Here is a 27,941-nt window from a genome sequence, read left to right on the forward strand (position 1 = left end):
GTGGTCCTGAGTTAATGACATAAGGAAGCACTTTGATGCTTGAATTGCCAGCTCGGTTTTCTTGAACCTCATATGGACTGGCTTCATCCTGTCCCCGACTCCATAGCCCCGCGCGTTCCTCCCAGCTTCCTGCGCAGGCCTTCCTCTGGTTTGCGGCCGAGGCTTGGTCCCCGGCCTTCTGGGCTCCTGACTGCCGCTCTGAGTTCCTGCGGGTGGTTTCTGCTGCCCGCTTATCATTCAGCTCCGGGGGGCAGGTCTCTTTTCCCATTTTTAGAACCTGAAATAGCTCGTTTCTAGTTTGGCCAAAGCTTTCCCTTTCAACTCTGACTCTTGCCTTCAGAGTAAGTAAGCAGGGATTAGGCTCCTTTTCCAAACCTTGATTTAATAATACCTACGTTCCTTTTTTTTTTTTCCAGATTTTATTTATTTATTCATGAGAGACACACAGAGAGAGGCAGAGACACAGGCAGAGGATGCAGGACCCCATCCCAGGACCCCAGGATCACGACCTGAGCCAAAGGCTGATGCTCAACCACTGAGCCCACCCAGGGGCCCCGATTTTCTGCAGAATGATGTTTATGAGACTAACCAAAGTATGTTAAACTTGGCATTGATTTGATGACTTCATAAATATTCTTTGCCAGGTTTTGTGGGGGGATTGTTTTTGTTTTTGTTTTGTGGGTGTGTCTGCGAAAGAGCCTGCTTAAAATCTTCGCTAATCTACTTGAATTTCCTCCTAAATGCGGTTACATATAATGCCTCTTAAAACTAATTCTCTGTATTTGCCGTTTGGCAGCCTCCTGTGGCACTCTGGAGGGCTAATAAATCCTGAAGATTAGGTCTTCATAAGGGAAGTATGAAAGTTCTGATGTAGGTAAATACAATTTAAGACTCCAAATTTGGAGGAAAGTTGGGAGATGTTTGTGGAGACCCTTGAAATGTTCTCTATTTCTCAGTTAACCACCATGTCAGTTACCACTATGAACTTTCTCCTTCTAGTTTGTATTCTGTTCACAATGAATCATTCCATGCACGTACCATATGTTTCTCTTTTTTTAAAGATTTTATTTATTTGAGAGAGAGAGAGAGAACAGGGGAGGGGAAGGGAGAGGGAGAAGGAGAAGCATACTCCCGGGTGAGCAGGGAGACTAATGCAGGGCTCAGTTCCAGGACCCCAAGATCATGACCCAAGCTGAAGTCAGACACTTAACCTACTGAGCCACCCAGGTGCCCTGTATGTTTCTTATCTGGGTAGATAAGCCACATTTTTGGTTTAAAGAAGATTGTATCAGCTGCTGCCGGGAAGTTTTTCTTGAGTTAGTTAAGAACATGTGAAACTTAACCCTTGGCATTTCAATTAGCTGCAGTTTGTAATAAAATCAATTTTCATCTAGACCATGGTTGTATGGTCCCAATAGCATAGTAGAAAAAAGGGCAAACCCTTATTCTTATTTCTGACATCCCTACAAATTTATATTGGACCTTAATTGAAAGACTTCTTGCCTTGCCCAATAAAAATAATTGCGAATTTTAACACTTGCCTCCAACCAAAAATAAAGTTACAATACTTTATTTTTTTTTCCAGTGCTCTTAAAGATTTCAAGGTTGGTCTGGGGGCTTCCCAAGGGCATGGACTGTGTCTGATTCAGTCACCATTTTATCCACAGACACTTACATGGTGCCTGGAGCACCATATGGGAAGTGGCCAACGCATTAAATGAATGAATGAAAGGAAAGATAGAACCAGAGTCACATTTTAGTGGCCTACCTGTATATTTTCAGAGTAATGTAGTATTTAAAAAGGGACCGTGATAACACATTTCTAAAAGGAGATGAATGGCATATTTAAGACTTCTCAAGAAGACGGAATCCAGCTTCTATCACTTGAGCTAGGCCTTTGATTTACAGAGGCATTGAGAATTCCCCATGACTGAATATGGGTGAAACTTTAAGGCAAGCTGAAGGCCCAGGCTGCCCTGTGGACATCAATACTCCCATGGGTCACTTTCCAAGAAGAAAAGTGTGGGCTTGCTCTCTTTTTCATCAAAGCTCCTAGATTTTGGCTAAGTGCCTGGTTTATCCTAGGACATTAGTCAGCCCACAAATCCCACATTTGCTTATTCAGTCTAGAGCAAGTGAATACTGTCATTCTCCCAACTCCTTTGTTGGCAAATGCTTTGTTAACCTGAATTGAGCTCTGCAACACAAAATGAAATGACTAATTTTTTGGGGGTTTCCCCCTCCCAGATTCTTGTATGAGCAACTAAACCAATAGGCCGCAAAGCCCCACACTGTTGCTTTCTCTCATGATGCCCTTTTATTCTGATGGTTTCACATAGTACGTAAGGAAACCAATACCTTCCAGAGCATGGCTGAAGTGGCGCCACCATTAAGAAAAGGAGGTTACTGGACTCTTTCGTCTTGCGAGAAAAATGTTAGCAAGCAAAGAGCGTTTAGGTTGATTATTTATACTTAGGCAGTCTACTACTGGGCATTGGCAATAGGTGTCACTTTGCTCACCTCGCACCCTCTGAAAAATTTCTGATTCTGAATATGGGGGTCTGAAAGCATAGGAAGTAGGAATTGTAAAGTAAACACCCAGTTTGGACGATCCCACAGTTAATTTGTGGTGGGTCTGGAAAATAACCTGAAAGGGAGGTGTATCCTTAATCCTAAGGCTATTTGTCTATTTGAAAAGATCTGTAAAGACCTGGACTTTTTAAGCAAAAGTATAGGGATCTGTGTTTCTGAATTGCCATTTACCATGAAAAAGTGATTAGTTTGGAAGACACCTGAGGTGCAATAGAGTGCACAAGAGAAGAGGGGATAAAGGAAATCCTAAGACTTGACATTCTTGCCATAAACCCCAGCCATTTTTATAGCATGTTGCACATAGTAGCTTGGCAGGGAATTCTCATTAATCATTAGACCTGTGGAAATTCTATTCAGTTCATGAAGCTTTGACTCTGTGTTTCCCATTGATAGCCTGTTTTTTCTCTCTCCTCCTTTTCCAACTCTTGGTCACAGCTACCTTCCAGATGGCTTCTATCTACCACAGTCTTCCTCCCCTGTGTAAGAGAATGCAAGTAGATGCTGATGTTTGAAGCAAGAACGTTCAAGAATTGCTGCCTGACTTTTAACCCAAGGATTGGAATGGTATGGTCTTTTTAGCTTTTTAGTGTGAGATTCAGGGATCATAAAGGTTGTTTCATCCATGAGACTTTTGTAAATTGTTACACCTGAGATCTGGAGGAAACATCAGTCAAAATGTTTTTTTTTTTTTTTTAATTTCTTTATGATAGTCACAGAGAGAGAGAGAGAGAGAGAGAGGCAGAGACATAGGCAGAGGGAGAAGCAGGCTCCATGCATTGGGAGCCCGACGTGGGATTCGATCCCGGGTCTCCAGGATCGCGCCCTGGGCGAAAGGCAGGCGCCAAACCGCTGCGCCACCCAGGGATCCCCAAAATGGTTTTTAAAATAGCCATTAGCTCAGGAGGTACATAGCCAAGGCCTGTGGCAAGAGCTTTGCCCACATTACCATTTTTTGGTCACATGGTCTTTAAAGAAAAGATATTTAAAACAAATTTGTTTTCTGGGCATGATCACCCCTTCCAATTTGCTACGGAGGGTCAGGAAAATGTGTAAATGATTCCTGGGCTTGGGTGCAGATGGCGCATGTGCTGGCAAACAGAAATCTAAAGTGATAAAAGATTTTGTCCTTTGTAGTTACTTCTCCAGATTTGAGTTCTGTATTTTTGGATATGACTCGTTGAAAATCTTTGAGCACCTAATACATGCCAAACATTCTGCGACGTTATGAGGTGTTGGGAGTCTCTACTATAGTCCAGTTGAGATACAGGAAGGATGAAGAGAGAATACATATAATTATAGCAGAGAGCAAAATAAAATACAGTGTACGATGGACTATGGGATATGATGGCAGAAGAGGGCATCTTTTATTAGTGGTGTCAGGAAATGCATTACCAAGGTCATGGAATTCTTGCTGGGTCATAAGGATAGGATATTGGCAAGTGAAGAGGAATCCCAATGCAAGAGAATAAGAGTAAAAGCACAAGTGTGAGAAAGTGGAAGGGAACTGTGGTATTGCCATACAAGGTGGAGGCAGGGAAATGAAGAGTGGCTGACTTTATGTGGTGAGTTCTAAGCCTCGTGCACACAGTTGACCGTGCTGCCTTCCTTGAACCGCTGTTTGCTCCAGCATCATGGCACCTCCTGACTTACCGGCCACTGCTTCTCAGTCACCTTACCTGGCTGCTCTTCTTTGGCCTGAGCACCATGGATTTAAGGGCTTCAGTGTCCTACTGTTCTCTCTCTTCTCCTCAATTGCTATCATTTAAATATTAAATATTTAACATCTACATGCCAATGGTCTCTACATGGTTAACTCTCCCCATGATCCATGCCCTGATCTCTAGGCTGTGTATCAAATTGTCTACTGAACATTTCCACTTTGATGTCTAAGTTTTTAGGCCCAAATTAGAACTCTTGATCTTTTTGCTTCCACCCACCCCTCTCTGCTTTCCTGCCAGAAATCCTCCTCTTCCACCAGTCTTCCCCATCTTAGTTAATGGGCCTGCCACTCACCTAGCTGCTTAGGCCCCTCAAACTTGCAGTTATTCCAGATATGGCCTTTCTCTCACCCTTACCACTTAATAGCATATTGTGAATTTACTCCTGCCCCACCCCAAACAAGCAGCTATTGTTTTTTCTTATAGGGCTTATGGTAGTAAGATTTGCCTCCAAAAGCACATGAATCGCTGATTAAATATTAGGTTAAAAAAGTTTAATTTTACAGCGATCGTCTCTTGATTCCTTTCCAGAAGTTAACTCCTAAGATGTCCATGTGTTCTTCAGTTTGCATGTATGTTGGAATTCATTCCTTCCATTCTTCAAAAGAATCTACACATTCTCTTGCCTTTCAGACCTTGCTGTGTTGGATTAGATACACAAATACAGGTCCCCATGTATCTGTTACACAGCAAAAATAAAAATGATGAAAATGATAGCAGTACTACTAATAGTAGCACTCACTAGCCATGCATTGCAATAGGCACTGTACATTCACTGATGTTTTAAACCTTAAAGATAAAGAGGTATCTTTATTTATTTATTTAAAGATTTTATTTATTTATTCATGAGAGACACAGGGAGAGAGAGAGAGGCAGAGACACAGGCAGAGGGAGAAGCAGGCTCCATGCGGGGAGCCGGACATGGGACTTGTTCTCCAGGACCACACCCTGGGCCGAAGGTGGCACTAAACCGCTGAGCCACCCGGGCTGCCCTCACAGTGGGTTTTAAACCTCACATCCCAACCTCTGGGATGGATACACCATTGCCTTCATTTTAGACTTGCCTAAGATCACAACACTGGGGAGTGGCAGAGAACCAAGACCTGAACTTTTATTTCTGCTAGACCCCAAAGCCCATGCTTTCTATCAAATGTAATTTAGCATTACAAATCACTGAATAAAAGTAGATGCGGCTTCTAGTGTAAAGAATGTTTTTTTGGCTGACTACACTCAGGGAGACATAAAGATACAGCTCTAGAAAGATGTTATGGTAGAAAGAATAGATCCTATTTACATCACCTTCCATAGGCTTCAGGATGCATTCTTATGTAATTTTCAAGGTGATTTTATTTTAGGAACTGCCAAAAAAAAAATTGCCATTCATTTAGTTTTTTGCCCTAACATTAATTTCTTCTCAGTCCCCCCAAGGGACACCTTCAGTGACATAAGTATAAAGAGAGAAACTTGGGAGAAACATGAACCTAACAAGAAAATAAGTGAAATTATTAGAAAAAATTTCCAGGAGAGAACAGTACTTTGCAGCCTTTTCAATATTTATTTCTTTTTGGATTTGATAGTGCGAGCACCACACTGAATGAATGAAAACAGAAGGAGATTGAATCAGTTATGATAAACCAGGTTATGCTATGGTAACTAGAACCTCAGAATCTCAGTAGCTTAAAAAGCAAAGGATTATTCTCATTCATGACATATCCTCATTAATGGTCACATCGATGGCTTCTTTTATTCAGCATCAGTTTATACCCCTATCTCTTCATTCTGGTCAAAGGTCCATTTGTTTTGTCTTTATGTAGAAACTATCTCAGGAGAACCTCTTTAACATAGAACTTCTTTGAACAATTACAGATTCTGTTTGAAGCTTTAAATGCTTCTCTGGAAAGCTGATTACCCCCAATGCCTTCTCTGATTGGGTTTTGGACCATCCTGCAGTTGAAATAGTGTAATATGTATTTCATAGAGGTATCTTTGGCTGTGAGAGTTCCTCCAACAGAGACAGTATTCTCTCATTTTTAGCATGGGCTTTGGAAACAGATGGGAGTCTGAGGTGGCTTTGCTACCTACTAGTTGTATGACATTGTTCAATGTCTTAACCTCTCTCTCGGCTCTAGTTTCCTTATTTGAACTAGGTTGTTGTTCATTATTTGAACAGGAAAATGTGGTTGGATTTGAGGGAAGCAGGAGATAATATTAGTAGAAATTGTTGATGAATTGGGTGAGGCAGAGGGAGGCGGCAAGGATGACTACCAGGTTTCTATCTCAGGCAACTGGGTGGTGATGCCTTTTACTGAGGAGGAGATAAGAAAATCGATTTGTGTGTGTGTGTGGGGGGGGGGGGAGTGTGTGGGGAGGAGAGAGAGAGAGAGAGAGAGAGAGAGCCAGCCTGCATGCATGAACATACCATGGAGAAAGAGAGACTTGCAGAGAAAGAGATGTCAATTTTGGACATGACGTTTTGAGGTGCTTTGTGGATATGTATATAAGTGGAAATGTTGAGTTGAAGTTTTAATGGTGCATAGAAGAGAGGTCTGGACTGATAATAGAGACAAAAAAGTCCTTTGCATAAAGAACACAATTGAAGCTACAGGAGTAGAAGAGAAAATGTGGAGACAAGAGAGCCTAGGGTGAGGCTTGGGAAATTTTCTGTTTATTTTTTTATTTATTTTTTTTTTTTTGAAATTTTCTGTTTAAAAGGCTCACAGAGAGAGTAAGAAGATTCTTCAAAAATAAAATTTGTTTTTATGATATATAACATATATATATAAAACTATATTTATAAAACTATATATATATATATATATATATATATATATATATATATATATATATATATATAAAGTTTCCCTCAGACATTTCTGGACGCCATTTTTTTTTTCAGTGAAGCGAAAGATGATGCGAAAGATGAAGTGAAAGATGATGTTGTCTGCTTAGACTAGGAGAGCAGGCTCTGGTATGATTCCTCAATAGAGATGTTGAGGTTTAAAATAATGACCAAGGAAAGTAGGAAGGAGGGTTGATCAAGTGAAAGGATTGAGGAGATGTACTGAAGGTCTAAAATCAGAGACCATATTTTTTTTAAATTTTTAATTTTTATTATTTATTTATTTATTTATTCATGAGAGGCAGAGACAGAGAGAGAGAGGCAGAGATGCAGGCAGAGGGAGAAGCAGGCTTCATGGAGGGAGCCCGATGTGGGACTCGATCCCAGGACTCTGGGATCATGCCCTGAGCCAAAGGCAGCCGCTCAACTTCTGAGCCACCCAGGTGTCCCCCATAGGTTTGTTATGACAATAATCTGAATGGTTCTAACATTTTCCTAAGGAGTTCAACTTCTAGGTAGCAAGATGACATTGGTCCTATGTGGGGACCATGGAGGATCTGCCTGATGGATGCAGTATTGGAGGAGACATGCAAGGATTTACGTGTGCTGGTGGTGGGTAGTTCAGATACTCCACTACTTGTGGTTTGTTTAGAGAAAAACTGATAGACTGTGGGGAGATGAAGACCCAGGCACTATAAGGCTCAGTGAGGAGCAGGTGTATGCAAGGGAAGATCCTGAGAGTATAGGAGGAAAGGCATCTGCGTCAGAGAACACAATGTTTGCAGTTAAGATTTTGGGTGTGGAACCATTCTTGGTGATGACAAAGTTCAGGATGTGTTTCCTGGTGGTTTGGGGAGTTAATTCCCCACAAAGTTCAGAATATGTTCCCTGGAGGTGTGGGAGAGTTAATTCCCAAGTGGAGTGAGAGTGAGATTTGTTACTGTGTATTTTAGGTCAAGGAATAATAGATTAAAGGTGTTGGGTGGATTGCCCACAAAGATACGGAAGTTTTCTAGGTGTGGGCATAAGTGGGGTTGAGGAGGGAAGAGGAGCGTCATGTCCTGAAAAATGTGACTGGGAGGTCAATAGATGATAGACACATAGAACTGTACATGGTGGTGTGACCATGGAACGGGTACCAGGATGCAAGTGTGGTGGTTCTAAAGTGGCATTAAAAAGCTCAGAGACTGTCACCCCACCCTTAGTTCTATGGTAGGTGAAATACACAGCATAATGTGGGGAGATGCTGTGCTTATAGGGTTTTTTTTTCTTTTACATAAAGGAAGGAGATTCCAGAAGGCAAAGTGTTTTGAAGAGAGAAGCCAGAGAGGAAGTATAGAGCATTAAGGAGTTAAGAACAGGGAAGATAATTTGGCTTTCTTTTGGCATTTGAGGATAATAGCAATGGAAACCTTAATTGAAATTAATTGACCACAGATATTCCAAAGATGAAGTGAGTCATCTGGTGACAAAGATATCTGAAGGTCTGAGGTGGGATCTGGCCAGTCTTGTGTGGGTGGGCTTGCTGTGTGGGAACTGGGGTCATGGAGGATTTGAGCATGGGCTGTCTCCCGTGTGTAGGGTGGAGGGATCAGGCCTCTCATCCCCAGGGTGGTCTCACGATGTGATGAATGACCACATGCAAGATAGTTTTCATTGACATCTCATTTCTAGCCTCACGATTAAGCTGAAAGGCAGTCACAGCAATAATGATAATAAAATATCTGCCTTTCTTCCCTTCCTGGAGTTGTGAAGATTCAATGAAGTCATTTGTGGAAAAGCACTTTAAAAACTGTAATCGCTATGTGTGTGCTAAGTTTTATTGTTACCCACACCTTTGATGTCTTTCTCTGTATGCTCATCCATAGATGTGTAACATGTTCCCTAGGATAATAAGGGCTGCCCTTTGACAAAGCCAAGATTCTTTATTTATAGCATTAGGCTGGCACCTGGGCTGATTCTCTTTGGTGATTAGTAGTCTTGATGTGGACTGGCATTTTTCCCTGGAGTTTGAGTGTCTCCCTCAGCAGCTTCTCATGGCCAAAAGCTCCATCTCTGTATCTTTCTGTTACAAAGCCCAGATTCCCTTCTAGACCACCCACCAAGTTCCTTGCTCCAGGCTTAAGGACGCCTCCAGCTCCTGGCTCACTTGCAGAGCTGAGCTGATTGGCACGCCAGCCGTAAGCCAAGATTGCCAGGTTCCCCTGGATGATTTGACAGAAGATATCCACAGGAAAGTGGTAGTAGACTCTGAAAATTGCAGTTGTAAACTGTCTAAAATCTTTCAGCCTTCCATGGAGAGAGGTAGATAATATGATTCTAACAACAACAAAAGGCATTCCTTTATTAATACTTCCTACCTCCCTTTGAAATTTAAATGAGACTGTTACTTGAATTTTGAGATGTTAGATATTCTTGGCAGGGGAACGGAAGCTTCTGTGATGGAATAAACTTTTTAATTCTCAGGCAGGTTCATTAGCTTTGTTCTATCATCACCTTTCTACTGATGGCGATTTGTTTTCTTACATGGCATGGCTTGGGACATGGAGACTGTTTTTCTGTAGAAACCACATACCTTGGGGGTAATGGGGTGAGCCTATACCAGTTGCTTAGAGCAATACAACATATTTAGTAAACAATTAAGAAGTGCACCGATTATTGCTAGCAAAATGTAATTTAGTCTTGGGAGTAAAAAACGAGGCTATATCTTCCCTTTACTCTCTTAGCTTACAACATTATGTGATATATTCTATTCAGGGTCAATTTGTACCCATGCCTCTTCATTTTGGGCATCAGTGTCATTTTGATCTTCATGTAGAAACTGCATTGGAGAATCACCTAGAGACAGTTTTTTGAACTGTCATCAATTTTGTTTGAGGCTTTGAATGCTTGCCTGGAAGGCTGATTACCTCCTGGTGCTGTCTTTCTCAGATGGCTTATGGTGAATTTTCTCCAACTCTCTGATATTGGCCATTTGGATCTCCTCCCTCCCCCTGATTTGCTTTACATCTCTAGAGTTAGCACCATCTGGGTGACAAAGAGTTGACATTTACTAGGTGAACATTAATTTGAGTAAGAAAATTCTTACTTACATTTTCTACCTTGGTAATGTTGGTTTTCTGACTTTTTGAGAATTTCCAGAACTCTATGTTTATCCTTTATCATGTCACTCCAAACTCCATGGGGTGTTCCCCTCAAAGCATAGGGATTTGGGAGGTGAAGATTTTTGTTACAGTCCCCCTCTCCAGAACCAGCATCTGGAAGAAAGGCCCCAGGTGCCAAGGATAAACACATTTTTTTGATGACCCTCTTTTTCTTTTTTCTTGGCCAGTAAAAATTTAACATGAGTGTTCTTTGTAGAATTGTACAGGCTCTAATGTTCAGACAGAGACTAGAATGATTTTTCTTACTGCAAGAAAACAGATCTATAACACATCTTTTATTTAGGAGACTGGACTTAAACATTGCCATCTTCAGTACTTGTTGGTGCTGCCAAGACGGTGTGGTCTGAATGAGGGTGGGATGTCAAACAAATGAAGCTCTGGAGAAAACATGAGCTGGGTTGAGTCATGTAAGCAAATACCTCAGCTTTCTCACCTAACACAGCACCAAAGTGTGTTACTGTAATCACAGAGTGCTGATTTAGAAGGAAATTGAAAAGGATAAACACACACACATACACACACAGACACACACACACACAACCATCTGTGTGTCTAGGAAGGACATGCAGAGGTGAGATATGAAGGCAAGACAAAAGTCTGTCTTTCTTAATGCGCACAGCCTAGAGTGATTAGCACAGTGCTCACATAGCAGGAGTTCCATAATATTTGTTGACTGAATTGTTTTTTCAATGATATACAGAGCAAGGAGCCTAAATCTTAAGAAGTGAGCTTTTAGGGGCACATGGGTCGTTCAGTTGGTTAAGCCTCTGACTCTTGATTTTGGCTCAGGTCATGATCTCAGGGTCGTGAGATTGATCCCCACATCAGGCTCCATACTCAGTACAGATTCTGCTTGAGATTCTCTCTCCTTCTCCCTCAGCTCCTCCCCCTGCTCTTTCTCTCAAATAAATATGTAAAATCTTAAAAAAAAAAAAAAAAGCAGGCCTTTATGTTCCATATTCAGCTACAAAACATAAGTCCAAGAGCAGGCTGTATGTTGGGGTGCAGGTGAAGAAGGTAAAAGAAGCAATGAGATTGGCAAGTGTTCAAACTCTGTGTTTCTGGGGTGCCTGGGTGGCTCAGTCTGTTAAGCATCTGACTTTGAGTTTTGGCTCAGGTCATGATCTCTGGGTCATGAGACTGAGTGGCTAGGCAGGCTTCATGCTCAATGGGGAGTGTGCTTGAGATTCTCTCTCCCTCTGCCCCTCCTCCTCCTCTCTCTCTCTTTCTAAAATAAATAAATCAATCTTAAAACAAAACAAAACGAAATCTGTGTTTCCATCGTTCTTTTCTTCATTCTCCCCAAATTTAATCAGACTACTCCAGGGGCACCTGGGTGGCTCAGTGGTTGAGTGTCTGCCTTCAGCTCAGGTCACAATTCTGGGGTTCTATGCCTATGTCTCTGCCTCTCTCTCTGTCTCTGATGAACAAATAAATAAAATCTTTTATTTATTTTATTTTATTTATTTTTTTAGAAGACTACTCTACAGTCCTCTTTTCTCATTCACAGTTGTGAAGACATTAGGGCCCTGGCCCTCACAGACCTCATGATCAGTTAGGGAAGGCAAACATTAAACAAGTAATTATAGATATGATAAAGGTTAGGGAAGGAAAAGCTTATGATGCAAAGGGGTGTAATTAAATTCAGGAGATCACAGGAGGTATTCCTGAGGAACTGTGAAGTTCCAGAACAGTATGAAGAAGTTCTAGAACAGTATGAAGTTCCAGAACAGTATGAAGAAGCCTGCATTTGAGAGAGAGTGTGGCTCATTCAAAGAATCTAAAGAAGCTGCTATGGGGTTTCCATGGCATAATTGTATGTTTTAGGGGCAAAAAGGGAGTCAGTGATGTTCTAGTTTGGAGGAACTAATGTTCATTGATTCATTTATTGATTCATTAAAATTTATTGAGTGATTGAATGATTGCTATGTTTCAGGCATTTTACTTGGCTCTGGGGATACAAGGCTGAATAAGGCATGGTTCCTGCCTTTCCAGTGCCAATAACCCTTGGAGAAAGAAAACAGACAAACATGAACACTATACAATATGACATGTATGCCAGTCGAGAGAGGTAAGAAGGTTTAAGTACAATAGAGTGGTTAATGTCATCTGCGGGAGGACTGTAATCACCGATTTCCCAAGTGAAGTGATGTTTCGTTCAGTGAGGAAACATTTTTCAGAGAGATAAGGAAGGATAAAGGCATCCAAGATAGAGGGAAGAGTATGTACCAATGCAGAGTGACCCATGACAATAGAGTACACGGAGGAAACTGCCATGAGGCAGGGCTGAAGCATGGAGCATGTGATGAAGTGCCAGGTATGCCTCATGGCAATGGGAGCAGAAGTCTAACAAGTGCCCACCTCTGGGACATGTTATGGAGTTTCCTCAAAATAGTTCATTTATTCTTTTTTTTTAAAGATTTTATTTATTCATTAGACACACACACACACACACACACACACAGAGAGAGAGAGAGAGAGAGAGAGAGGCAGAGACATAGGCAGAGGGAGGAGAGGCTCCCTGCAAGGAGCCCAATGCAGGACTCAATCCCTGACCCCGGGATCACGCCTGGAGCCTAAGGCAGATGCTCAACTGCTGAGCCACCCAGGTGTCCCAGTTCATTTATTCTGATAACCTGAGATAGACATTAATAGGAGCTTGCAGAACCAGAGCATACATAAATGACTTAGGAGGTATTTTGTCTAGTGTAATTGATTTTGACCTCAAGGACTTAAATTTGGGAGCACAAAGGCCTAGAGTAGCTGGTAGCCATCTTGTAACAAGTAGGGCCTGAAAGCAGAGCCAGTGTATAGGGATGCAACAGAGAGATAGGAGAACATCAGATCCTGCTGACATTCTTCAAGCCCCTGGATTAAGCCACAACTGAAACATGCATATTTCTGAACTCTTATAAGAGATAAGCCAGTTTGCATTTTTTTGCTTAAGTCAGTTCAAGGTGTATATATTATAAAAATATATAAATTATATATACACATATAGATTATATATATATATATTTTTTTTTTTTCAATTACAACCTAACGGATACACCTGGCCTCTTTGTTTACAGTTCAGGAGACTAATCTTCAGTGTGCCAAACTGACTCACTATCAAGTGGTTAGTTAAAAACTGAAACTAAAACTCAGGTCTCTCTCTCTCTCTCTTTTTAAAGATTTTATTTATTTGTTCATGAGAGACAAACAGAGAGGCAGAGACATAGGCAGAGAGAGAAGCAGGCTGCCTGAAGTGGGGGCCCTTAAAACTCAAGTCTTTTGACTCAGAGACCAGGTTTAGGAATATCCAGCATTTTAAAAGCACCTGTATATGAAGGCCTCAGTATACATCTATCTAGAAATCTGTTTTGCAGGAACTACATACTTGAAAGTGTGACTGAATTTGGTTTAACAGTGACATTTCTAAGTGATAATATTGTAGAAAGAGCATTCAACCAATTATCTGGCATTATTGGATCAAGGCCCACTTTCCATAATTATTATTGTGACCTTGGGTGTATCTCTGTGGGCCTGGGTTGCTCATGGGATGTGATTATCTCTAATTCCTCTTCCATTTCTATGATTTGCAGAAAAAGTAAACTCAGTTTTCAGCTATCCATTGTGGATCTTACATATTCCTACATACCCTGAGGAAATCTTCCCTTTCAATTGTTTTTGGTATTATTAGTTTCAGTGCCACAAATATTTCTTGAACACTGATTTGTGCTACAAAAGCCAATAGTTATTTCTAGTCAGTATTTCTTCCTTACTTTTGTGTTCACAGATGCAATTTGATATTGTTTGTAGCCCCAAAGTATTAAACCATACTTTCTAATCCAGGGGACATGTGACTGGAAATATGAGCAAGGTTAGAGAGGGCTAGGCTGTCACTATGCATCAGTAGAAGTGAGGCCATGGTGTCTAGCAGTCAGAGGGAGGCACAGAGAAAAGCGTTGAGAAATACAGGCAGATTGGGAATCAAGTATATGTACAAAAACACATTCTGCCCAAATAGATTTGGTTTTGAATCATAAGTCTTTAGAAGACCAGCACCAGAGTTGTCACTGTGGATACCTAGGGGTCCTTTCGGAGTTGTTCCCTCCATGTTTGGAAACAACTTACTAACACTTTTCTTTGTATGATGTTATAAGCACTTAATTGCTCAATGAACTATTTTGGATATATTTTTTTTAATATACAATTAATGTGATTCATCACGGTAATTCTCTAGCTTGGATGAAGACCAGCTTGGTCTGTTTCTTAGTCTGTCCACAAATAGTTCTATTGGCTAGAAAGTGATGCTGGAGCTCTATAACCTCACTTGAGTCTTGGGAAGGGGCAAAGATGCCGGCTCTGCAATTTGCTAAATACCAGATTTTGTCTCCTCCCTTACCATTTTGGCCTTGTGACCCTACACACATGACTAAGTTATTTAAGTCTTAGTTTTGTCGTCAGTAAAATGGGAATACTGATATCCCTCTCAAGGCATTGCCCAACACAGTGAGTATATACAGCACAGACTAAATAAATGTTATTAGACAACATAGGATTAGTGAGGTCTTATTTGAACTGGGTTCAAGTAATGTATTAGGTTCCCAGGTTGATAATTTCTTTTGATCAGAAGATAAGAGTCCCAGCTTGTTCTGGGTTAACTTACTACTTTGCTTTGTAACTTTAGGAATGTTATTTAACCTTTCTAGACTTCTATATCTTTGTAGACAAATTAAGCATAATACTGTGATCTTATTTTATAGAAACTGAAAGGAGATAATGAATATGAAAGTCTTTGTGATAGAAAACATGAATGTGAAAGTTCATGTTAATATAGTACACTTAATCTTAAAAATTAATATGATTATAGATCATTTCTTTTTTTTAAAGATTTTATTTATTTATTCATGAGAGATAGAGAGACAGAGAGAGGCAGAGACACAGGCAGAGGGAGAAGCAAGCTCCATGCAGGGAGCCCGACGTGGGACTCGATTCCAGGTCTCCAGGATCACGCCTGAGCCAAAGGTGGCGCTGAACCACTGAGCCACCCGGGCTGCCCTATTTCTTTCTTTCTTTTTTATTTTTTTTGCACAGTCCACATGATCTTATATCCATGTGGCCTCTGCCACTTATTCATTTCTGTGAGGCTCATACTGCCTTTGTACTTTATAAAGCATCCTAGAAAAACAATATTTGCCAGATGTTTCAGGCAGAAGAGTTAGAAGAGAAACTATAATATTGAAAATAGATAACTATTGTCAAATTTTTTTTCTACCAAGAAAATAATAGATTCCTTCTAAAGAACTATTATTTTGGGGGCAATATTTTCACTATTCAAAAAGATTTTCTGGAACATGTGTCAAACCTTTAGTTTTTTCTGCTAAATATTTCTTTTTTTTAATTTATTTTTTTATTGGTGTTCAATTTGCCAACATATAGAATAACACCCAGTGCTCATCCCATCAAGTGCCCTCTGCTAAATATTTCTAATAGCATTTGTGCATGTAGGCTGGGAAAGTATGCAAAAATCCCCTAAACATTTTCAGATCAAGCCACGTGAATTTAATATATACCACCTCAAAGAGGAACATTACCACCCTAGCACTATGTAGTGAGGAGAGAACTGAAAGATTTCTAAGAATATATGGGTGTAATTTTTCTGTTAACTGAGAGTGATTGACAGTTCTTGGAAATCTGCCTCTAAAATAATCTGCTTATAGCACCCTTAGTTTTACTGGTATAAAGGAAACTGCTTGTTGCTTACCCATTTAGCTACCAGAAACTCTTTAGCATCCTAACTGCCTAAATCCCTATGGATATATTACATAAAATCTGTTTATTTAATTTAGTTTTTCTTAAAAACCTATTTTTTGTTTGTTCGTTTCAGCTTGAGAGTTGATTGAAATAAGATGATGTGTGTAAAACTACAATATAGTCTAGATCTAACATTACTATACACACCTAGGGGATTTTAATAAAATTTGAAGTTTTAGAATTTTGAGATCCTATTTCCAAAAGGAGAAGTTTTGTTTCATTTCACATGTAGAGCCAAAGAGCAACTATATTGTACTGGTAAGAATAGTAGTCCCAAATAAGAAAGAGGACTTAAAAGAAGAATCCAAGCTGAATTTATTTTATCTGCAGAACGTGGCTTAAGTGGGGGTTTTGAAACAATCATTGAATACAGTTTTTGATGAAGGAGGTGGGGGGAGGGGGAGAAGCACTTGAGAAACCCATCTGGTCACTTTGGGGTATATGGTACACTCTAAGTAAACTTCAGACTTCAAATACTTATTTCTTTTTGCCTCCCTTTAAAGTCTTCATCCATCCCAAGACTCTCAATATGTTGCTCATTCAGATGCCACTGCTGGAAGCTGAAAGCTGAAAGTGAACTGGGGGCGGGGAATGAATTTGGGGGGGTTGTTTTGCTTTTCTTGGACTTGACTGGATTTCTTTGCTTCCCTACTCCCCACCGTATCCTCAGCTCTGAGTCCAGAGAGAGGATCTGCACATCTGTGGACCATAGTTCAGGGAGTCTTTGTCCTGAAGAAACTCTATGTGGTCTCCTAAACCATATGGATCAGTTCACCATGAAATTTTCATAGGCTCATGGCTGCACTTTAGACTTTTCTGGTCTACCACTGACATTCTAGACCATTGTTCCTTCATTTCAAGGGCATACTGTTGCTGGTAAAAGAGAAAATTTTAGGTGCTACATGGGTAAATATTTTGATTGTTATGTATTTTAAATGCATGTGAAAAACTTTAGTTCTCAATTTATAGCAGTGATGTAAAGTTTCTTTAATTTCTTCAATTCTTGTTTTTATGCATTTATTTAGATTAAAAGTATGAGTTGATTTAAAGGTAGATATTAAAAGAATTCTGGAGGATCTCAGGTATGGTACAAAACAAGAAGATTGTGTTGAGGTTAGGGAAGCTCCTTGTTCATTCCCAGGCCCACAAACTAGTTAGACTCGAGTCAGGATGCCCTTTGCACTTTTGAGCAGGGAAACTGTGTTTCTAAGAATGAGGCTCTGCTTAAACCTCTGCAATCCTTGGAGGGGCCTGGGGAGTGAGCAGTTTTTGTCTTTCCTTCTTAAATCAGCCACGCTTGATAGAAAAGTCTGCTACTGGCAGCCTCAGCTTGGAGAGGCTTGAGTTCTTTTTTGAACATGAACATAGAAAACCAATATGCTCTTTCAGAATAACAGAGCAGGGATGTCTAATAGAAATATAAAGTGAACCACATTTATCATTTTTAATAGACATATTACAAACATAAAATGAAATGGGAAACTATTATTTTTTAAAGATTTTATTTATTTACCCAGAGAGACACACAGAGAGAGAGGCAGAGACACAGGCAGAGGGAGAAGCAGGCTCCATGCAGGGAGCCTGATGTGGGACTCGATCCCAGGACTCCAGGATCACGCCCTGGGCCAAAGGCAGGCACTAAACCGCTCAGTTGGGATCCCTGGGTGGCACAGCGGTTTGGTGCCTGCCTTTGGCCCAGGGCGCGATCCTGGAGACCTGGGATTGAGTCCCACGTCGGCTCCCTGCATGGAGCCTGCTTCTCCCTCTGCCTGTGTCTCTGTCTCTCTCTCTCTCTCTCTCTCTGTGTGACTATCATAAATGAATAAAAATTAAAAAAAAAAAACCTCTCAGCCACCCAGGTGTCCCTGGGAAACCAATTTTAATGATATATTTTAACTCATGTCTAAAATATTTTCATGTGTAATTAATATACAAAACACTGAAATAGTTTTCATTTTTTTTCATGTAAATATTTGATATCTGGGCATATTTTCCACTCATAGCATGTGTTAATTAAGATGTTTAATTATCACTGGAAATAGTGTTTCAATTTTATAATATATGCAGTTAAAAAGTAGATTCATGAATCCTAAATGTTTCAAACATGCTTAAAGTTTCCCATAACCAAACTGAATGTCAGTTTATCTAATTATATTGATTATTTCAATTAAGGTAGATAGAAGTAACATTTTATTTCTTTAGTTCCACTAGCCGTGTTTCAGATATACAATATCACATGAGGCTAAGCAGCAAATGTGTTGGATCATAGGATAGAAGGAAAACAACAAAAATAATTCGGGTGGGTTGCTTAGCTCCTATTCTTCTGTAATGAATACCAGACTTTCTACCTTGGTAGGGAAACTAGGTGATGAAAGCTCAGAAAACCTCATTCTAAACCAAGATCCATCACTGATCAGGTTTTCCTCTCCTATAGAATGGTACCTACTCCTCTATCTTACTGGTTTTTGCAGAAGATACTTTGAAGATTTGTTTTCGCCCATAGCAATGGATTTATGGGGATTGAATCGTCCTTCAAATATTTTAACCAATGGTTCTCAAATGCTTGTCCACAGACCACGCATGTGCTTTCCATGTGACATTCATTTATATTTTTAAGCTTTTTCTTACCATATCTTTTTTCTTTTTTAAGATTTTCTTAATTTATTCATGAGAGACACAGAAAGAGACACAGAGACATAGGCAGAGGGAGGGGCAGGCTCCATGCAGGGAGCCTGATGCAGGACTCGATCCCAGGACTCCTGGATCACGCCCTGGGCCGAATGCAGACGCTCAACCGCTGAGCCATCCACCTGCCCCCCATCAACTAATTTTGTAACTGGTTTTAACAGTTCTAATTCCTTAAAAAAAAATCGAACGTCCTCCCCCACCCCAGATCATGACTTTCATTTCACTGTCCTGGACCCTCTCCCTGAACATGTTCTTGTTTGTCTCAATCTTTAAACGGAGTGTACTTAAGATAAGACTTGATCCGCGTGAGGTATTGCAGGGCAGTCATCCTGATCTAGATACCATGCTTCTATTAATGCAGCTCTAGCTTTTGTATTTGCTTGCTTTTCAATTTTTTTTTTTTTTTTTGGTAGCCACAGTCACTTGACTCATAACAAGCTTATCAGTAACTGAAACCCCTATTTTCTGTCTTCCTGTACTTAATTTTGTTGTAAGTTTTGAAATGCCTCACTTTTTTTTTTTTTAATAAAAAAAGGAAAGTTGATCTAGCCTCTATAGAGGCTGTTTGAGGCAATTAGATCTCTTTTTACTCCATCCAACATTTGAAACTATATTGTATGCAATTTGAACTGGGAGTAAAAGGGGGTTAAGGAGTCTCAGGTAAGTATCTCTCAAACTTAACTGAACAAATGTCTGTGTTGTAGATCTTGTTAAGATGCAAATTCTGGTTCATTAGATCTGGGGTAGTATCTAAGATTTTCCATTTTTAGCACACTCCCATGGATTACATTTTGAGTAACAAATTCTTAGGGTATCTGAAGGTTGCGTTTTTTTTTTTTTTTTTTTTTGGGTTTTGGTTCTGTGTTTTTTTGTTTGTTTGTTTGTTTTGTTTTGTAAACAACCAGTTCTTCCACATTTTATTCATTATCAGATGAATATACATTTTCTCACTGTAAAACAGCTTTCTGGAATCCTTTTAGAATTTTTAAATTCTCAGATCCTTAAGGGAAGAGGAGCCATGTATACTCTTCTTTTGGGTTTCCTCATAGTCTGGTAAAATGAAGACTGTTGATAAATGGTGTTGATTTTTATTGAGTTTGTTTGGCTTCCCCGTGAGAGCTAGGGAAGGCCATAATCATGTAGGCCTTCCCAAGGAGGCAGAAGCAACTAACATTAAAGCACTTGTCAATCTCTGAAAAATATAAATTTTTAAATATTTTATTTATTTATTTGAGAGAGAATGAATGAGTGAGAAAGAGAACACAAGTGAGGAGGGGCAGAGGGAGCGGGAGCCTGACATGGAGTCACCCAAGCGCCCCCCAAAAATATTTTTCCAATTGATTTTGTATCATATTTTAACTTTGTGTTCCTTGGTTCTGATTCATTTTGTTAAAAAGAAATCAATGCAAAACATGAATACTGGATATTCCTTAATTTCATTGAAGATTGGAAGAGAGAGGAAGGCTAAGAGAGGATGTGGTAGTTAGTGTTCTAGGTAAGGAAATGGTTTGTGGAAAAGTGAACTTAGTCTTGTTGGAAGACTCAGGGCTCCTCCATGCTGCTAACATTCCCAGATGCATACCCAAAGTGAGATAAAATTGAGGTTTGCTTTTTCAGAATAGAAATTTGCTTCAGGTTTTTAGTTTTTTTTTTTTTTTTAACTCTTCTCTTGATTTCTTTATCATTCTTAGATCTATATTCCCCTTGATGTCTCTGTCCCTCCTCCACTGTTAGCACTTTTTTCTTCTGAACCTCCTTGGGTTCATCAGGCTTCACACTGCAGTTGGCACACTTTTTTTTGAAAACCTTGTTTGTCAAAGTGTCTTTCTAATAATCCAGATAGCCCCCAGTTGATACTTTTAATGTGGTTTTGGTACAGTCATATAGAGCAGCATTGTTTTACAGAAATGAATTTGACAGAATCTGTCTGTTCACCAAAGTAGGGCTGACAGAAGGTGGAAAAAACCAGGTGTGTCTCACACTTACAGGTCTGAAAGGGACCCTGTTGGAGTGTCTTGGGCTCGCCACTAAATCTCAGAGGAGATGCTAGTGAATGGCCACAGAAGGCATGAGATGTTAAGGAGTCCTGGTTTGGCTGGCTTTGTTCAATCAAATGCAGCCAGCCCTGTTTGTGTGTGAAGGGACTGGGCTTTCCCCAAGCTTTTGGTAATGATGCAAGAACAGACTTTCCCCTCTCTGGATCTCTGGAGTAAAATGGCTGCCAAGATATTTTAGAACAGAACTTGAAAAGTATGTACCAGCCACTGGAACACTGGAACAAGAGTTCCTTTGATATTTTTATGTTCACTCTGATTGAGCTGGCATCTGTCTCCTCTTAGGTAAGGACTCTGAAGTGTCAGTGGTTGATGCAAGCTTATGACGTGGCTACTTCTGTTCAGAATACACTGTCGTGGTGATGGTGGGGGGGGGCCCTATGGGGATTGGGAATCCTTTAGGAACAGCAGTTTACAGATGAGTTCTAGTGGAGCCCATCAGGGAGCAAAAAGAAACCAAACACAACGGGGGATGTTTAACAATTGAAACCAGTCCTTGCTTGTGTGGTCCTGTGTTTCACCACATTATTGTGAAAATGGACTGCTGGGAGGAAGACTGAATTTCTGATAGTTTATGAAGCCAAAATCCTGTTGATGGCTCTTTATAAGGTACAGGAGAAAATGGAAACTATCAAAACTTCAGGGAAGTTACTTAATAGCTCTGATTACCACAGGCCACCAGGCTGTTGTTGGATCACAGGATCACAGCTAGATGATGTCGAAAATAGGAGGGTGGCCTGAGCCAGACTCAGAAACAATTCCAAAATGCGCTAGGACTTTCCAGCTGGAAAGTCTTTTTATATTTATTTTTAAATAAAGTGGTTTTTTTTTTCATTGAGAATTAACCTATGTTCATTAAAAATGTAAAATGCTGGGACACTTGGGTGGCTCAGTGTTGAGCATCTGCCTTTGGCTCAGGGCATGATCCCGGAGTCCTGGGATTGAGTCCCGCATCAGGCTCCCCACAGGGAGCCTGCTTCTCCCTTTGCCTCTCTCTGTGTGTCTCTCATGAATAAATAAATAAAATCTTAAAAAAAAAAAAAATGCCAACAAGTGGAAAAATAAGCAGTATAACCTCTGCTCCCAGTGCTTAGGATCAACCCCTCTTCTGACTGTGGTGCATTCTTTTCGTTGTTTTGTTTCCTACACTTTGTACAAAAACATAATTATATCCATATGGTAGATACAATTTTAACTCCTTTTTATTTTATTTTTATTATTTTTTAAAATTTTATTTATTCATAAGAGACAGAGAGAGACACAGGCAGAGAGAGGAGAAACAGGCTCCATGCAGGGAGCCTGATGCAGGACTCGGTCCTGGGATCCCGGGATCCCGGGATCACTTCCTGAGCCAAAGGCAGATGTTCAACCACTGAGCTGCTCAGGTGTCCCAATTTTAACTCCTTTTTAAACTTCAGCTTATATCACAAGTCTGTTTCAAAGTTGTCATGCACATTTTGTCAAGTAAGTCTTAATGGCTGTTTTGTAGGTTTATGCCAAAAATTACTTATTCATCCCTGTGCTGTTGGGCTTTCTTTCTTTCTTTCTTTCTTTTTTTTTTTGGATTATAGTAAATGAGGCCATGTTTAAATATTTTAGATTAATTCTCCAGAATTGATTCTCAGGGAGATTATTTACTTTTTTTTTTTTTTAAAGATTTTATTTATTTATTCATGAGAGACACAGAGAGAGAGGCACAGGCACAGGCAGAGGGAGAAGCAGGCTCCATGCAGGGAGCCCGACGTGGGACTCGATCCTGGGTCTCCAGGATCATGCCCGGGCTGAAGGCAGCGCTAAATCGCTGAGCCACCAGGGCTACCCAGATTATTTACTTTTATGTGGTGGTCAGAGTCTAGTGGATTTATGAGTGAACTCTTGCATGATTTCAAAGGACAGTGTTGTCTAAGCCAGTGTCTGAAACCGTTTTGCCAACTTAGAGGTGCAACTTGAGACATCCGAGTCATTCTCTGCGCCAGTCTTAAGCTGCATCCAGCAGGCTCAACCCCATCAGGCTTGAACCAAACTCCTATGTAGAATTTAAGAAATAAAACAGCTGAACATAGGGGAAAGGTGGGGAGGCGGGGGAGGGGGGGAGAGAGAGAATGAGAGGGAAACAAACCATAGGAAACTCTTAACTAGGGCAGCTCTGGTGGCCCAGCGGTTTAGCGCCGCCTTCGGCCTGGGGTGTGATCCTGCAGACCCGGGATGGAGTCCCGGGTCAGGCTCCCTGCATGGAGCCTGCTTCTCCCTCTGCCTGTGTCTCTGCCTCTCTCTCTCATTGTCTGTCATAAATAAATAAATAAAATCTAAAAAAAAAAAAAAAAAAAGGAAACTCTTAACTGTAAGAGAACAAACTAAGGGTTGATGGAGATGTGGGTGATGGGCTAGATGGGGGATGGGGATTAAGGAAGGTCCTTGTGATGAACATTGAGTGTTATATGTAGGTGATGAGTCACTAAATTCTACACCAACAATCAATTTTACCGTATATGTTAACCAACTAGAATTTAAATAATAATAACGTGAAATAAAAAAGGCAGGGGGAAATCCTAGGGATTAAAGAAACAGTCATTAATTGCTCTTCTGAGCATAGTATGCAAACTGATTCACAAGTGCCCCTGAGATATGCCTGTGCTCAGTGAGCTAAAGTGTCTCATTCAAGTATTTTTATGACTGGGCTCCTGTCGGAGGTGGGGTGGGGTTGGGGTTGGGGTGTTTAACTAGCTGTGTAATCTGAGTCAAGTCTCTTAACTCTTCATCTGAGACTCAGTTTTTCTGTCTGGCACTTGTACAGTTGTAGTGACAGAGAAAATGTTTGTAAAAGAATTAACATAGCACCCAGTCCATAATGGATACGCAATGAAAGTCAGCTATCATTATCATTACCATCGTGTGTGTTCTACTAATCTCTGTTCCCAAGGGCTTCACTCTGCCTCCCCCTTGCCCTTCAGATACCCCCAGCCACAGACTGGGGGACTGCTTCAACCACAATGTACCTTTATGAAATCAAGATGTTTCACCCTTGATAAAGAAAAATGGCACTGTCGCTGATCTGACCACCAGACTCACCTACCCCCAGAAAATGACATCTGTCCAGACTGGTCCCCTTTACCTGAGCTTACCTGAGCTTCTACCTTCTTTACTTCTTCCTGAGTTTAAACATTAGGTATAGCCTAAGGCAAGAATCATTCAGAACTTTATGTTTGGAGAGGAGTATATAATTATGTATGCCATATATCTGTGGTAAATTGGGTGCTATACAAAACATATAGAGGATTGTGCTTATTAACTTCATTTAGAGTTAGGACACTTCACTCTGGTTAGTTGGTAGTTGGATAAGTCATACCGGATCAGGGGAAGACCCAAATCAAGCAGACTAGATATTCCCGTTTGGCTGAACCACATAATCTGGGCCTCAGGTGTGAGCCATGGGAAGAAATCTGGAAAGACGTGCAATAACATAGGATGCTTCGTGACTGGTTATAATTAGAGGTCCAGGCTGGAGAAAGGCAATTGGAATCAAGAGGTTCTAACTGAGGGATTTGGTCACTGAAAAAAAGGCTGGAAGCAGGAGGAGGACATGAAACAGGAATTACATGATTAGATTTCTGTCTGGATAACAAAGACAATAATGATAATTATACAGCCTACTGACTGCAGTTCCTGTACTAAGGGCTTTACGTATGTTATACCATCCAAATCTCATTTAATAGGTATTCGTATCATCCTCATTTTCCTGATGAGAAAATTGAGTCTAAGAGATGAATTACTTGCTCAAGACTATAGGCCTGTTAATTAGTAATGCAAGCATTTGAATTTAGATTTGTTCTTCTCTAAAGCTTAGGCTCAGATAAATCTGGCAGCACCAAGAGGGTAGATTAACTGTGGAGGGGGCCAAGGGTACTGGATGCAGAGTGACCACTAATGCAGTGGTTTCAGTATTCAAGAAAGACATGAGGGTCTGAAGTAAGAGAGTTGCAGTAGGGATGGGAGGAAAGTACAGACATGAGATCTGGTGAGTAGGTGCCCTATAACAGTGGCTCCTAAATCTTGATGTACATTAGATCCTTTGTGAAGTCTTGTTCATTCATTCATTCATTCATTCAAGTAAACTCTACTCCTGACGTGGGGCTTGAACTCACAACCCAGAGATCAAGAGTTGTGTACTCTACTGGCTGAGCCAGCCAGGTACCCCTGTTTGTTTGTTTGTTTGTTTATTTATTTTTTAGATTTTATTTATTTATCCATGAGAGACACAGAAAGAGAAAGAGAGAGGCAGAGAGACACAGGCAGAGGGAGAAGCAGGCTCCATGCAGGGAGCCCGATGCGGGACTCAATCCCGGGACTCCAGGATCACACACACCCTGGGGCCGAAGGCAGATGCTCAACCACTGAGCCACCCAGGTGTCCCTGTTTATTTATATTTGAATGCAGATTCCCACGGCATACCTCAGGCCTTCTAAATCAGAATCTCTGGGGGAGGATTGGTATTTGTATAAAACAACCTAGTTCTGAAGCTCTGCCAGGATCAAGAACCACAGCTCTGTTGACCTTGATCTAGATGTTTGGGGTGGAACATGAGAGAGGGAGGATTTTAGGATGACAGCTAGGTTTCTGAATTTTGTGGCCAAGTGAATTATGGGTATCCTCTGCTAAATTAGGAAATAACAGTAGTTTTGATGTTTCTGTAGGGAGCTGAGTATCAGAGTCTAAAGCTTGGAGTAGAGGTCAAAGCTGCAGATTAAGATGTGGAGATCATTTGATATTTGGAGGGTGGTTGCTTTATACTTCTCAAGGAATTTTTAAAATACCCAAACCTTAAATTTTCTCTCAATAGTCAAATAATCACTCTATATATTAAATGCATTTCCTTTCTGACCCTTGATTGAGTCTATTGCTTTTTAAATTTGTTACCATTTCTTTATAGTTCCTTAAGAGTCATGCACTATTACATCTACCTATTTGTACCATCTCATTGGAGTCCAATGAACAACTTGTTAAAATAAAATCTATTATCTTTATGTCTTAGATGAAAAAATGTAGGGAGGTTTTGTAACTTGCCCAAGGTAATGCAGAATCAAATGGTTGAGTCAGGACTTGAACCCAAGAGTCTTTCTGATTCCAGGCTCAGAGCTTTCGGTCAGGCAGACAGTCTTCATATCATCTTTGTAAAAGAATTAATACAATCTACCACTGGTAACTTTTGCATGCTAACTAATTCCAAAGTATGTTTAAATACTGAAAAGTACATTTAGAAAAATGAGTTCAATGCTTTTTGAGAAATGGGATACCTAATAAATTATATTTAGTAGAATGAATTTATGTACACTCTCCAGAGATCAGTAGGATTAGACTGATCAAAGTACCTTTTGGCCTTTGACCAATAGCATGTGGAGTAGTCTACATTTTTTTGTACTCAGAGAAAGGTGGGGGCAAGGGGTGTGGCATTGGTTTTCTGTCTTTGGAAATTCTGTTGCATGGTTTGGCCTGGGGTTTTCCCAACTTACCTTACTTTTCAGAGTATGGCTTAGCTTTGGGTTGAAATTAAATGGACTCTTGGTAAGCCCATGTTGAAAATATGTCCTAGCACTAACATTGTTTTTCCTTAGTTTTGAATAAATACAGACATCTGCCAAGTCTTCTTGGTAGCACCGATAAGTATGAAAAGGACTAATGAAAAATATTCAGGCTATTATAAAGATTGGCAGGTTAAAATTGATACACTAAAAGAAATCGCGTTGTTTTCTACAGATGAGTCACACAGCTGAAACTGCATGGTATTATTTGGACCAACAACTGTAATAATGTATTTAATCTCTGTAAGCGACAGATATCTAGATAACTCTGACACTCAGATGACAACTCAGGCAACCATAGCCCCACTTTTTGTTATGTGAACAAAGAAATCCTAAAATCATTTTTCCAGAGGGCTCAAATACTATCATAGCTGTAGTAATTCCTGATACAATGTGGTTACTAAAATGTATGATAACAATAACTTCTACCACTGTTTAAAAATGCAAATATCTGGGCTGTGATCAAGAAGAAAAAGCGACAGTTAATTTATGAATTAGGTAGCTAGACTTTGCACCCAGATCCATAGACACGTAAAGTAAGGGAAATCTTACCTAGCAGTGAAAAGGCAACCTTACCATAAAGTCAGTTTCCCCCAACCCCACCCGTAAAGTACATTCCTTGCTCCCCAGGTGTGCCTGTTTATCCCCAAGTCGTAGCCACACCTACTCCCTGTTCTGGCTCCACACCAAAGAACATATAAAAAGCCCTTCCCTTTAGATCTCAGAGTATCTTGGAGTCACTATTGATTTTTGATGTCCTTCCTTCCCCCACTTGTCTAGACAGATTTTCCAGTCTCTTTTCTATTCCATGCTTGGGATACAGTAGATGTTAAATATCTATTTGTTGCCTAGATTTGTTTTTGAGTTTTGGTTTTTCTATTTCTCCACATCCCTTAACCTATTCTTTTGATCCCATTTTATAACCTCTTGATTTCATCCTTTGGTATTTGGCTGCACAAGCCCTCAGGAGGCAGGATAGTTCAATGGAAAGAATATGGGATTTGGGTTCAGAAAGACCTAAGTTCAAATCTTTGTTTCACTATTTACTAGCTTTGTAAACTCTAGCAAATCACTCCTTTTCTCTGGTCGTCAATTTTACATCTTTAAAATTGGACAGAAATATCTGTATTGTGGAGTCATTGAATCAGACTAAATATAAAGAACTTGACATCCCTTAGGTGCTCAATCAATATCTCAATATTTGTCAGATGGCTTTTCCTATCTCTTCATGGCTCATCTAGATCCTAATTCGACAATTTATTTGATTCCATTCATTCTTGAGTGGGAAATAAAGCCAAGAATTAAGTTTAGGAAGCATTTACAACACAAATAACCTGAAAGAGGTGAGTTGGAGGTTTATCCTATTTCATTTACTATCACTAAAGTTACCTGTCAGGGCAGATGAAAACATTTACAAGTTCTATGCACAGATAAGATAAGGATGCCCATTGACATATTCCACATCTAAGTGAAATTTAAAAAAAAATGAAAGTGTCTAATGATGTCCAATA

The 27,941-nt window shown here is 40.2% G+C and overlaps 1 long non-coding RNA gene across 26 annotated transcripts in view; it reads left to right on the forward strand.

The window, feature by feature from the left end:
- LOC140641532 (uncharacterized) overlaps positions 1-27,941 on the forward strand; it is a 155,597-nt gene that overhangs the window by 35,102 nt on the left and 92,554 nt on the right. For 21 of the 26 annotated variants that reach the window (XR_012038072.1, XR_012038050.1, XR_012038070.1 and 18 more), the window contains 3 exons: positions 417-593; positions 3,028-3,156; positions 12,250-12,384. This is a non-coding gene — a long non-coding RNA (uncharacterized lncRNA). The remainder of the gene's footprint in view (positions 1-416; positions 594-3,027; positions 3,157-12,249; positions 12,385-27,941) is intronic. The other 5 variants (XR_012038063.1, XR_012038064.1, XR_012038069.1 and 2 more) reach the window with 1 other exon arrangement.

Source organism: Canis lupus, chromosome 10, assembly GCF_048164855.1.
Source record: "Canis lupus baileyi chromosome 10, mCanLup2.hap1, whole genome shotgun sequence".
NCBI classification, from domain to species: domain Eukaryota; kingdom Metazoa; phylum Chordata; class Mammalia; order Carnivora; family Canidae; genus Canis; species Canis lupus.